We start from the raw sequence: 13,535 nt of genomic DNA, 5'->3' as shown, positions 1-13,535 counted from the left end.
ATAAAATACCCATTTCCCATCCCTCCTCTTCTCCATTTTCTTCCTACATAGACATGATAGGGGTACTATTATTAGATAAAGGATTGACTACATTAACTTTCTATGGGGAGTTGAGTTATAACTATTCCAGTAACAATGTATATAAAGCATTCGAAATAAAATGTCTCAAAAGTATCAGTTTTCTAGCTGTCTCTGTAAGCTATATATTGTCAATGTAGGTTTAGAGGAAATCTGATTCACAGGGAGTCTGTGATTTGCTAAAGGTCAGAAGCCAAGCCAGCATCCAGCAGGGATACTCAAGGTTTTCAACTAACGTATTTTCTATCTGCAATATTACATCTTATTTAGCTTATAAGTGGCTTGGAAAGTCAAAGGTATGGTTTGAAAGTGAGCAACAATACTGTCATTCTTTATTTGAAACTTAATGAGGACTCCTTTAGTAAAGAAAATGATCAGCTCATTTGACAGGATTAAAAGTTGCACATGAGAATTTTCATGGTAAAACTTCTTGATCTTGAGGGCATACAGATATACCCTAATCTTTTAGCACAGGCAGGTTGAAGTTACACACTTATTTTTTGAAGTGGTAAGTAATGAATAATAATTGTACAGTAACAAACACACATTTATAAAGCCTGTCATACTTGTATTGCTTTCAGAAACGTAACCTTGAGAGATTCCTAAGAATATCTTTAGGCTATTAGGGGTAGTAAAGTGAGTTTGCTTACTTAAGGTACGTGAAAGAGGTTGTTAAAGAAGGGGGCAAATATCTAGATCTCCAACGCCAACTCTTTTTCACTTGTGAGTTATGTTAATATGATTATAATTTTCTACAAAGTTTTAAAATAGCTACATCTAAAATCAACTACACACATTTCTATAATTCTTTACCTTGGAATAGGAAACGATCTTTCCTCAAGAAAATTAATTGTGGGCAAACCAGAAACAAACTATCATTTGTTTAAACCAAGTTTCAACGCAGGAATTTTAACTTTCATTAGAATTTAAGAATTATAAGAATGATAATAACAAGAGAAGAAAGCAGGTGCTCTAGTTTTTTTGTTGTTTTTTTGTTTTGTTTTTTTGTTTTTTTTGGTTAACAACCATTGAAAGCAAAAACGTGCTTGGGTGTGAGCAGGGTATCTGTTTCACCTGTATTCTTACACATCCGACTTAATATCAGATTCTCAATCTGTCAGAGCAGTTGTTACATACCTCAACACCTAACAGAAAATGCATGCAGGTAAGAAACTCAAAGAGAAAAAACAAGAGCATAGATGTGCTTTAATTAGAAATCTTGCATTTGTCAAAGCCCTGGTGTGTAATCATAACTACCAGGAAGCTGGAGAGACGGATGTAAACAGAAGCACCAGCCAGGGTGGCCCGCCATCCCGTCCTTATATATCTATAATGTTATATGTTTGTATTGTTTCTAATAATACGGACTATAACACATAGAGTAGTCTCCCCTTATTCGCAAGGGAGACATGTTAAGACCCCCAGTGGATGCCTGAAACTGCGGATGGCCCCAAACCCTATATTCTGTTTCTTCCTATACGTACAGACCTATGAAAAAGTTTACTTTAAAAATTAAGCACAATTAAGAAATTAACAATAACTAATAGTAAAATAGAATAATTATAACAATATGCCGCATCACTACTCCTGTGCTTTGGAGCCATTATGAAGTAAAATCAGGGTTACTTGAATACAAGCACTGCGATACTGGGACAGGCGATCTGACAAGCAAGATGGCTAACAAGTGGCAAACAGGAAGGCAGGATAGGTGGCCTGGATAGCATGGAGACACTGGACAAAGAGATGATTCACATGCTGGGTGGGACAGAGTTTGATGGCATGAGATTTTTATCATGCTATTCAGAACAGTGGGCAATTTAAGACATAAATTATTTATTTCTAGAATTTCCTACTTCATATTTTCTGTGCATCACGGATGGCCACAGATGACCTCGGATAACTGAAACCTCAGAAAGCGAAACTTCAAATAAGGGAGAACAATTGTATTCATAATGACTTTATGTTACATACTATCATAAGGTTATATATTTATAATGCTACATAGTCAATACAAGTAGAGGTAAACATCTAGAAAGATCAATGAAATAAACTTACCAATTTCAAAGAACAGAGCACAAGGACAGAGCAGAAGCACATCCCAAATGGAAGGTTTCTGTTTGTTTGTTTGTTTGTTGAGCCAGAGTCTCGCTCTATTGCCCAGGCTGGAGTGCAGTAGCGCGATCTCGGCTCACTGCAACCTCCGACTCCCTGGTTCAAGCGATTCTCCTGCCTCAGCCTCCCAAGCAGCTTGAAGTACAGGCACATGCCACCATGCCCCGCTAATTTTTGTATTTTTAGTAGAGATGAGGTTTCACCATATTGGCCAGGCTGCTCTCGCACTCCTGACCTCATGATCCGCCCACCTCAGCCTCCCACAGTGCTGGGATTACAGGCGTGAGCCACCGCGACCAACGGAAGTTTTTAAAAAAGTAAAACCTATACTCTTTCACTACTTGCACTAATGAATGAGCATCAGTTAGTGTTTTGGTTCTATATAGGGTTTTACACTATAATTTATTTTTTATTCTTCGGTGCCAAGGAAACACTAAAGCATCAGGAACTACCCTGTGCCCACACAACTATTCCCCTAGCCGTCTCTCTTCACGATGGGACACCTTAATATTCACAATAATTCACACCTTAAGCTGTTTAGAGATTCTATTCTGGGGCCAGGGAAAATAATATATTAAAATCTGCTTTGTTTTTCTGGTACACTGCTTTAGAAAAATGGCAGACCATACCCTATGGCCAGACTGCTTAATTTTGTCTTACTTAACCACGGAAGGTTGTTGAACAAACTGAAAATTATAAACCGAGAATTCAAATCTCCCCAATTTCGGTAGCAACTTGATTCACTTTATTGTTTTAGAAAAGTTTTTAAATAGGGTTGTGTGTGTGTGTGTGTGTGTGTGTGTGTGTACTTTCAGGTAATTATAATTACCTGATATTTTTTCTATTAATTTATCTGCATCTCTCCCTTCCTCAGATATATTCTCTCTAAAAAAATAATTAGTGCTTAGAAAGTTACCGGAAAATTGAATGTGAACAAATCAAAATATAGCTTGGGCACCATTTTGTGAGTCAAGGAGAGTAGCAGAAACTCAATTCAAATGTTTAGAAGCTGTAGTTCCTTATCACTGTTTCTTTCTTTTGATTTCAGAGCATCTGTCACAATTCTAAATTTTCTATAGGAAATGAGTTCTTTTTTTAAGAAAAAATCAGGTTTTAATTGGGATAGTTCTCAAACCTCTCTAGAGAGCCATTGAGATAACTGGGTGATCTAAGCTCACGGACAAAAATTATCTGAATCATGTTCCAGCTAGAGGCTTGTCATAACTGGACCTTTTCCTCAGGTGGATTCATTTTTGCTTTCACAGCAAGCACTATGAAGCATTGTACTAAGCTAAAAATGGGCTGCATCCCACTGGGTCCCAGAAAGAAGACAGAAAGAATAGTTATAGAGAAAGTTGCCCAACTCTCTCCCTCACCCTCCCTCCAAATCAAAGTCCTACTTTTTCAAAACAAGCTGCTCACACCCCCATTTATCAGAGAACCACTCAAAACTTTACTCAGATTGTGTTTCCCTGGCATAAAAGTGTTTTCAAAAGTTAAACTATGGACCTACTATTGCTACCTTATATCTATTTTCCGAATTAAAAGAATAAGAATAGGATTCCAATTACATGTGCATGTGCAGACTTCCCTTTCCTCCCACCTCTAATCCCCAAATATTGTATGCCTATAGTCACCCAGACTTAAAGTGTTGGGAGTTTCCTTTGACTTTCCCTTTTTCTTAGCTTATCTTTTATATTCAATTGACAAGTTCTCTTGACTCCTTTTCTCTGATGTGTCTTTCATCCACCCCTTTCTTTCTATTCGTGTTGCCTGGATTCAGTCCAGGGTTTTTAATCCTCTCTTCAGACTATTGCCATGGTCTCTTAATTGGGCTTCTGCAAGTAGTTTCTGCCTGATCCAATTCAGTCTGCACATCACTGATATTACTGAGACGTGATTATGTCAGTTTATTGTTTTAAAAAATTGCAGGACCACTCCATTACCTGTTGAATAATTTCCAAATATCTTTGCTTCATGTTTAAGAACCTACAAGCTCAATCCTAATTCAAGCCCCAGGCTACCTTTCTAGCTGTATCTCCCATTATTCCTTCTCAATGTGTTTTAACCAATTTGGACTTTTTCACACAATGATACACAGCCCTTGGGCACACTCAGAGCTCTCTGCTCATGGTACCTCTAGACTCCCCCTCCTGGGATAACCATATGTCCCAATTTGCATGGGATAGCCAGGGTTTACACCTCTTTCCTAGAATAACCGTTAACAATGTTTCCATTCACTCTCAAAAAAGCTCCAATGTGGATCCCTACATCCCACACGAAAATCCTATCCCTCAAGTCAGCTCAAATGTCGTCTCCTTCTTGAAGTTTTCAACTAGAAGAACTCTCTCTAATCCCTGTAGACCTAGAGAACTTTTGTTTGCATCTTTAAGGCAACTATATTTAATCTATTATAGCATAGAACGAGGGTAGCAAACTACAGTCTATGGGCCAAATCTGGTTTGCTGTCTGTTTTTGTGCAGCCTGCGAGCTAAGAATAGTTTTTACATCTCTAAAAAATTTTTTAAAAAACAAAGGAGTAATATTTTGTAACCAAGAACAATTATATAAAATTCAAACTTTAGCATTTATAAGTAAAGATTTTTGGAAAACAGCAATACTGAGATATATATAGTCTAAGGCTACTTTATTTTGCTGCAATGGCTCAGTACTTGCATTAGATACCATCTGGCCTGAAAAACCTAAAATATTTACCACCTGAATATTTATAGAAAAAGTTTACTATCCTCTGACCTAGACCATAAAGTCCTCTATTGCAGCATTTAGCAGAGTCTTGCATACTACAGACATACAGCAATCTATGTCCCGTGAATGATTAGCGAAATGCACCCTCCACTGACAATCTAATGTATCATAAACAGGGCCTGGTAAAAATCAAAGTGCTGTGTTTCAGAGTTCAGATCTTTTTTATTTTTTATAGTGAATATGTTGCTTAGAGATTGAAATTTTGGGTCAAGCTTAAACATGCCATCTGGACATTGCTGTCTCCAGTAAAATAAATCACTAAAAAACAAATGCAAACCAAAAAAAACCCCATCAGATTTCATTTAGAGGTAATAAGAGAGTTTTGTTTTATAAGTGCATATTTTGGTTCCACACTAGTTCTTATTCTCCAACAACTGTCATTTTGCTTCCTTTTCAGGGACAGCTTTCTACTCTCATCCAGAAACTGATTCATGTACTGGTTTTCTTTCTTTGTGGCAGATGAAATTCCAATGATATCAACCATCCTGAAAGGTCATTAATATCAAGCATTAGAGTGAGAACAGAAGTCCTAAAAGTCATTATTCTCTGACAGATCACCCATTTGTGCCTAATGAATCAGTTTAAGGACTGTCCACTGCCTGTGATTCCAGTCAGATGCTCACCTCTCATTTGAAAGTTGTTGGTGTCACCTGGGTACATCTGTCTACAACATGGCTGCATTTATAACCCAAAGGCTAGAAGCATTGCTCCTCTGTGGTTCTGTTGGCACCTGAATGATGCCATTCAGTCATCTGACACTGCTCTGATTCTTACCACAAAAGTCTGTCCCAGGAAGCAGAATGAACGCTCCACTTCCCACAGGCTTATTAGAGGATAATGCACTTTGGGGCCATCTTTCAAGTTTTACTGAGATATGTTTGGCAAACTACAGACTGTGCTGTGAATCAGACGGATCGTCTGAGTTGCTACTAGTTCGTCAGTGTCAGCTGGACTCTATTTTGAACTATTTAGCAGGAGAGATCTATGTAAGTTAAAAATATTTTCCCTTTTTTCTCCTACTTCTCACGAATAATAGAGAATCTGGTGATTTTTGAAAGGGACATTCTCCAAGAGCTTGTGTTTCAAGGCATCAATTGTATCCACCCCCTTGGTTCCAGTTTCTCTTCTTCCCACATACATTGTCTGATAGTTCTTTATTGTTCTGTTTCCCAATCCACAGCTTTAGGTTATGCCACACACCATTCTTTGTGTATGTGAGAGCTGAGGTTTTATTAGAAGGCAAGTTACACTGGCTGTTTCTATAAGAGGTTAAAGATTATCTTGAAGAATTTTGCTCTGTTACTGAAATCAGAAACCTCATAGGAAGGCACAAATGAGCTTTTAATTACATGAACCTGTATTTTCAGGTGTTTGATATTAATACAAGTTTTTAAAGTGTCCTAAAAATTTTAAAGAAGACTTTAAATTTACATTTACCTTTGAAGATAATCCTGGTATCTAATCATTGAGAAAGAAGTGTTGGTTTTCGAGGATTATTATTTTTAACACATTTTAAACTGTTGTGTAAAAACAAAATGTACCAAATAACTCAATACCCTATGGAAAAACAGTATAATATTGATAATATCTTTCAAATGTATTAGATTATACAAGATAACATTTAAGTATTATAGCTGCTTTAGTTAGTTCTTCTGAATAATTTGATCTTAAAAGCTTCTCTATCCTCTGATTAGTCTTGTATTCTAAACTGCTTGCATTTGGATTTCCATTGCCTTGAGAGAATAGGTTTAACTGGTTGTGATTTATATTTTCATTTGTAAAGATAAATGAAACCTGATTTTTTCTTTTTCTTTTTTTTAGAAAGAAGAGTTTAAGTAGTGCCTGTATAAAAGAGTCTTTTGTTTGAAAGGGGGCAAGATAAGACAAAATTGGTTTTACGATGTTACTCATCGTGTGTAAAACTTGTGTAATATTCAATAATCTGTCAGTAGGTGGAAACCACTCTGCAAATGCCAGTAAAGTGAGAGCGAGATCACAGTTATTGCTTATATTACAGCTGGGACATTGTAGACCAAAGGCATTACATAGCAGGGTGCAAAGAGACCTAGCTCTAGACAGCTTTGAGACATTAGTCCAAAGTCATCAACAAAGGTTGAAGGGAATTCATATCGGTTTGGAACACTTTTTAATCTTTTTGGAATAAGTTAGAATCTATGTAGACATAGAGTAGAGCTCAAAAATGTTTGTTGAAACAATGAATTTCCAACTTCTGGAAATTCTCATTCAGCTATTAAAATACAAAAACGCATGTCTCCTAATAATTATATGATAATCTTTTTAGCAATTAAAAGCACACATATTATAGTGAGAAGATTACTATTTGTCACCTCAAATTTTAATAAGTAAATAAAAAATATTGCCTGATGATGATGGGAGACTTAGAAAATTGCAAGCCCTTTGACCCAGTAATTTTCTTTTTAGTAATTTATACCATGGGCATAATTATAGATATAGTAAACATTTATTTATAAAGATTTAAAACACTGCACTGTTTATAATAAAGAAAAGTTGAAAACAACTTTTGGAACAATATTTAATTATATGAAAAAATGTTTTGGGCTGGCACAGCTGCTCATGCCTGTAATTCCAATACTTTGGGAAGCTAAATGGGGAGGATTACTTAAAGCTAGGAGTTTGAAACCAGCCTGGGCAACATAGTGAGACCTGGTCTCCACAAAACATTTTACAAATCAGCTGGGTGCGGTGGCTTGTGCCTATAGTCTCAGCTTCTTGGGAACTTGAGCTCAGGAGTTCACTGTTGGAGTGAGCTATGGATGTGACACCGTGCTCCATCCTGGGAAACAGAGCGAGACCCTTGCCTCTAAAATTATTTTTAAAATATTTTTTAAAAATAATTAAAAGGAAAACAAGATTTCTCTATTATAAGCATTTTTTACTTATTGGTTTTGGCAATTATTTCAGTTCTCAGAGAAAAACAATAAATACAACATGCCATATTTGAGATAAATAACAGTAAACATTATACGAGTATGCTATTGGTAAACTTTATTATGAATGGGAGGTTTGCACAGATTTTGGAAAGAAAATTAACAAATGTATGAAATAGTATAATAAGGAATAGTTATTGCCCTGGGTTTCCATAGCAAAGAAGCACAGGCATTCGGTACATACCTGTCAAATGGATCAATGAAAATATTATCTGAACATTAGACAATATCTTGTAGACATTTTAAAAAACACATAAAATGTTGTATATCTCCTGTTCTCAAAGTGTTTAGCAAAATGGAAAACTCCAACCATTGTAATGGAAATGCTAGTCATTTGGTTAGAGCCCAATGTAGTACATAAATTCTTTTTTGTGAATATTTGCCAATCTATTTTATCTACAGGCTGGTTATACTACAACATAGCATTACTAGTAACAATAGGGTCATTATTATTAGCAAAAATAAAAGACAAATTTTTGTAGAGGTTTTAAGATAAAAATATATTAATATATTAATATAATTAATATAATATAATTAATATATTAATATAAAATAGAATATTGTATATTATAATAGAATATTATATAACATATATTAGAATATATATAGAATATATAATAGAATATTATATATTAATAATATATTATATATGTTATATTTATATATTATATTAGAATATATTCTATTATATTAACATAGAATATATATTATATATCATTATATAATCTAATATATAATACATATTATACTATATATAATATAGTATAATATCTATTATATAATCTAATAGATATATAATCTATTCATTATTATATATATAGCAGCACAAAACATGCTAGGGCAGCAGCGCAACAGGTGGTTGTTACAATTAAATGACTGAATAGCCCTCAGTGTGGAGGAGTGTGGACTTTTCTGTTGGAGAGTTCAGTCACAACATTTCGGGTTTTTTTTTTTTTTTTGAGACGGAGTCTCGCTCTGTCGCCCAGGCTGGAGTGCAGTGGCTTGAGTCTCAGCTCACTGTAAGCTCCGCCTCCCGGGTTTATGCCATTCTTGTGCCTCAGCCTCCCGAGTAGCTGGGACTACAGGCACCCGCCACCTCGCCCGGCTAGTTTTTTTGTATTTTTTAGTAGAGACGGGGTTTCACCGTGTTATCCAGGATGGTCTCGATCTCCTGACCTCGTGATCCGCCCATCTCTGCCTCCCAAAGTGCTGGGATTACAGGCTTGAGCCACTGCGCCCGGCCAACATTTCACATGTTAAGGGACCTGACTGTGACTCACCTTGACATATACTATCTCACTTGGATGATTATGAGTTGTAAAGTTGATATGACAGCTGTTACTAATACATCACTTTACAAATTCAGTCATGCCTGACTACAATTTCAGTTCATTTTCTATTGGAAGTTCTTGAATAGGGGGAGTAATGTAACAAAAGTGACATTTCAATTAGATTTATCTTGCACCAGGATGTAGAATGAATTGGGATGAAGTGTGTGGTGAATGCAGTGTGGTAGCAACAGAGCAGAGAATGAAACCAGGGCCAGTTCTGCTTCATCATCATCATCAGCCTCCCACACATGTCTGTTTTCCTGGGTCCCAGGAATAGTGTGAAAATAAATGTCAGAGCATGCGAGAGTTTGCAGCTCCAAAAAGATGCCTCATGGGTTGAAATGGATATGAATGGATTTCTTTCTAATGGTTTTTAACACAGAGGGATCATTTCAGGACCAGATCCTATATTTGTCTCTCTGACAGTTTTCCAAGTAAATTGTTTCACTTTTTTTTATTACATCAACTTGATAAAAGCATATTTTCTCTAAGCTTTTGGAGATCAAAGATCGTATTTTTCAGTCCTCTACTGTGAATGTGGTTAGCTGGCATCTGTCTTTTCTGTAATGGACATAAGGGGTTGTTGCTGTATTGTTAGTTTTAGTCCCTGAGGACCACATCAAAAAACAGCTGGCCTTGACTGCTCCTGGATGTGGACTGTCCATTATGAACAATATGCATGACAACTTACAGGTCAGTAAGTTGTCAATGTTGTTTCTAGATCTTGTCAACTGTATTTAAGGGAGCAAAGACAGAGTAAAAGCAAGGAAGGAAAGAGAAAGAAAGTGACATCTAGTAGCAGGACAAAACCAAGATAGAAATAAGCTGAAAAGGGATTTAAAGAAGAAAGAAAATGAGAGGAAGCAGTAGGACTCCTGATGAAAATCCGAAGTTATTAATGATTGAGAAAGAAAAAGGCAAAAGAGAATAATAAATCAGAAAAACAAGATCAAGAAAAATGCAGAAAAGCACTATTTGTGGTTATATGGAAAGGAAAATAAAAATTGTACAGTGAAGGAAGCTTACTAACATCTGTTTGACTCTGGAGAAAATATAAAAGCAGATACACATCCTAGTGTAAAAGTAGTAGATTATGTGCATGAGAAAGCAGATAATAAGGTGAATGATGATATTAATTTTGCTTAAGTGTATTTAATTTCTCTATTTTTACTTTATAATTTAAATAATCCTAACAGTCAGATACACTAGAGGAAAGTTTAAAGACATTGGTCTTTATTGTTCTCCTCCTTTAAACATTTACACTTTATTCTTTTCTAATACAACAACTGTTTGTCAGCTACCAAAAAGCCACTTAACAGACTCATGCATCTCTTTGTCTCTCCCTTTACTAGACTTAAAGAATCTACCTCAACTCAATGTCTGTGCAGCCTGGTTCCAGTAGGGTAACAGAATGACCTCTAATCCAATAATCTTTTACATGGATAATAAAAAACATGCCAGCATCATCTTTCATACTTTGATGTAAAAAGCATGTGAGTTCTATGTTTTATTATTAGAGCTCCAAGACTTGCAGACTTTCACATTTGCTTCATCTTTGAGTTACTGGATAAATGTGCCAGAGTGTGTGGAGAAGCAGTCTATCTTTAGACTTTCATTGATGCTAGGGTTGCAGTAGTGGCAATAACAATAGGTGAGATACAACTTAAAGATTTAAGAAGGCCATAGTGAAATATGCCCAGCATGTAAAGAATTTCAATTTATCTTAAGTAATGCAAGTATTTGCAATGGTAACTGGGACTCCTAGTCTCTATTCTCAGGAGATCAACATCAAATAACTCTGAACCATCCCTGATTCTTGATCATCACTTCTATTGAGCTCAATGGCTTTTCAGAATTTAGATCTATCAGATTTGATTTTAAGTTTGGGCAGCAAATTAATATGATTGCTTTGTTTTAGTTAGTGTTCATTAAGAGTTTTCCTAGAAGAATAAAGTATTAATTTTAAGTAGTTGAGCTGCAGATTTTAGTTATTCTTTTCTGTCTCATCATGCTGCAAAGAGAAAGGAAGAATATACTAGAATACAGTCTCTTATCTGGGCTTGAGCCTTAAGGCAAAGATTTGCCTTGAGAATCACAATCTGGGAATTTAGATTCTGTCTACAATTAACACCTGGCAAGTCTCTTTAACTCCCCTTTACCAGCACAAAGCAACTGTTTCTATCCACAACAGAGTTGCGGGATTATCTATGCAATATCTGTAAAGCACGTAGAACTCCTCATAGAAAAAGTTGGGTTAGGAGTGTATGTCCATGTATGTGTGTTTTAAAAAGCAGAAAGGGAAGCTTAAAACTGAAACTTTGACATGGATTGGATTATAAATTATTACCATCATTAGTTTTACATCTATATACAAAAGCTCAAAAATAAAAAGCTTTAGGGCACAAATGAGTTTGCACTAGTCTATAAAGTCTTTGGTTTTCTAACATTGAAGGTCTAAATTCTCCCGATAATATTTAGTATTAGTTAATTTTACTAGGCAGAACACTACAATATATGGTATAGTTTTAGTGTTCCCCCAAACATGAATTTGTCAGGAAATCGTAATTATTAGCACTCCATCCTTGTAATCATCCCCTTCTGGTCTTCTAGAAAAACTCTCTCACCTGCACTGTCTTCCATCTGTTCTGCTCCTCCTCAATCTTCCTCACGGACTATTCTTTCTCTACCTGTGTCTTAATGTTTGCCTAAATCTCCGGGCTTTCTCATGATCTTCCAACTCTGTCTGCTAATCAAAAGTAATCTCATCTATACTATAGTTTCCAAGACTTCAGCCATGAAAATAGCCCTAACCTTTCTCCTGAGTGCCAGCTTATTTTTAAATTCAAATGTCCCAAATTGAACTTACTACTTCTCTGAGGTCCCAAATTTTCTCTCTTCTCCTTAACTGTTTCTGCCCACCACTCACTCTTTCATCCAAGGTAAAAATTCTGCCATTCTTGCCTCTTCTCTCTTACCCTCCACATTTAGTTGTCTGACAAGCCCTACTGATTCTCCATCCTACAGTGTTCTGTTTATTTCCCTCCAATCTCACTGCTACTTTCTAGGTTGAAGCCTCATCATCTCTTTTTTTTTTTTTTTGAGATGGAGTCTCGCTCTGTCGCCCAAGCTGGAGTGCAGTGGCCGGATCTCAGCTCACTGCAAGCTCCGCCTCCCGGGTTCACGCCATTCTCCTGCCTCAGCCTCCCTAGTAGCTGGGACTACAGGCACCCGCCACATCGCCCGGCTAGTTTTTTGTATTTTTTAGTAGAGACGGGGTTTCACCATGTTAGCCAGGATGGCCTCGATCTCCTGACCTTGTGATCCGCCCGTCTCGGCCTCCTAAAGTGCTGGGATTACAGGCTTGAGCCACCGCGCCCGGCCGCCTCATCACCTCTTATCTGGACTGAGAGCACAGCCTCCAAACAGCATCTTGCTCTATTTGACCCTTCATCCACATTTTATACAATACATAACTTGACATATAAATCCACTGGTCAACACATTTTGAGACTTTCAATTGCTTACAAAATAAAATCCAGACTTCTCAATCTGGCCCTTGGTAAGCTGCAAAATTACTTTTTATCTTCTGTCCACTCTCACACATAACCTTTGCATTCTCAAAATCTTAGTGGCCTTTTATCTTGATGAACCATATACATTTGATGTTGTTTAACTGTTTTTGATATTTAAAAATGGCAATTTCATATGGCTCAACTAATAATGGCTATCTGCTTTGAAAGCTCTTTCACCCTTAAAACTTGTCAAAACATCATCAACACCCAGCTTAAATGTTACCACCTCTGTGAAGCAATCATTTGTCACACTAGGTTAAAGAGCAGTTCCCTCTCTGAGGCTCCCTTACCTCTGGCGTAGCACTGTGTTCTAATTATTTGTATCTACTTGTCTCTAACATTTGAACACAGGAAACTTCAGGGTGGAACTTGGGACTTAATTAACTCTATATCTTTACTTCTACAATCAGTTATAAATATTTGTTAATATAATAAATATTTATTATTTAACTATTAAAAATATAAATATTTGTTAGATAAATGAATAGACTTCTTTGGAATTTGTTACACAAAGGAGCTGGTAAAATTTTTGGTTAAAAGTGGAAGGAGGGTTAGTATTCTGATTTAACATATTTTACAATGCTTCTCTTCTCTTTTTATATCACCTTCTCCCTTTGCTTCTTACTGGATAATGTATTTATTTTTACCAGATGGATTTAATATGGCTATGAAAGAAATGCTTATTCACTACCAGGGCACATGGCCAC

General features: G+C 36.2%; 1 protein-coding gene across 11 annotated transcripts in view; it reads right to left on the bottom strand.

Moving 5' to 3' along the window:
- The window catches only part of LOC105482661 (solute carrier family 44 member 5), a 531,652-nt gene that overhangs the window by 95,190 nt on the left and 422,927 nt on the right, over nt 1-13,535 (bottom strand). The window lies entirely within an intron of this gene.

Source organism: Macaca nemestrina, chromosome 1 (assembly GCF_043159975.1).
Source record: "Macaca nemestrina isolate mMacNem1 chromosome 1, mMacNem.hap1, whole genome shotgun sequence".
NCBI classification, from domain to species: domain Eukaryota; kingdom Metazoa; phylum Chordata; class Mammalia; order Primates; family Cercopithecidae; genus Macaca; species Macaca nemestrina.
This window is presented reverse-complemented; position numbering and strand designations above follow the sequence as displayed.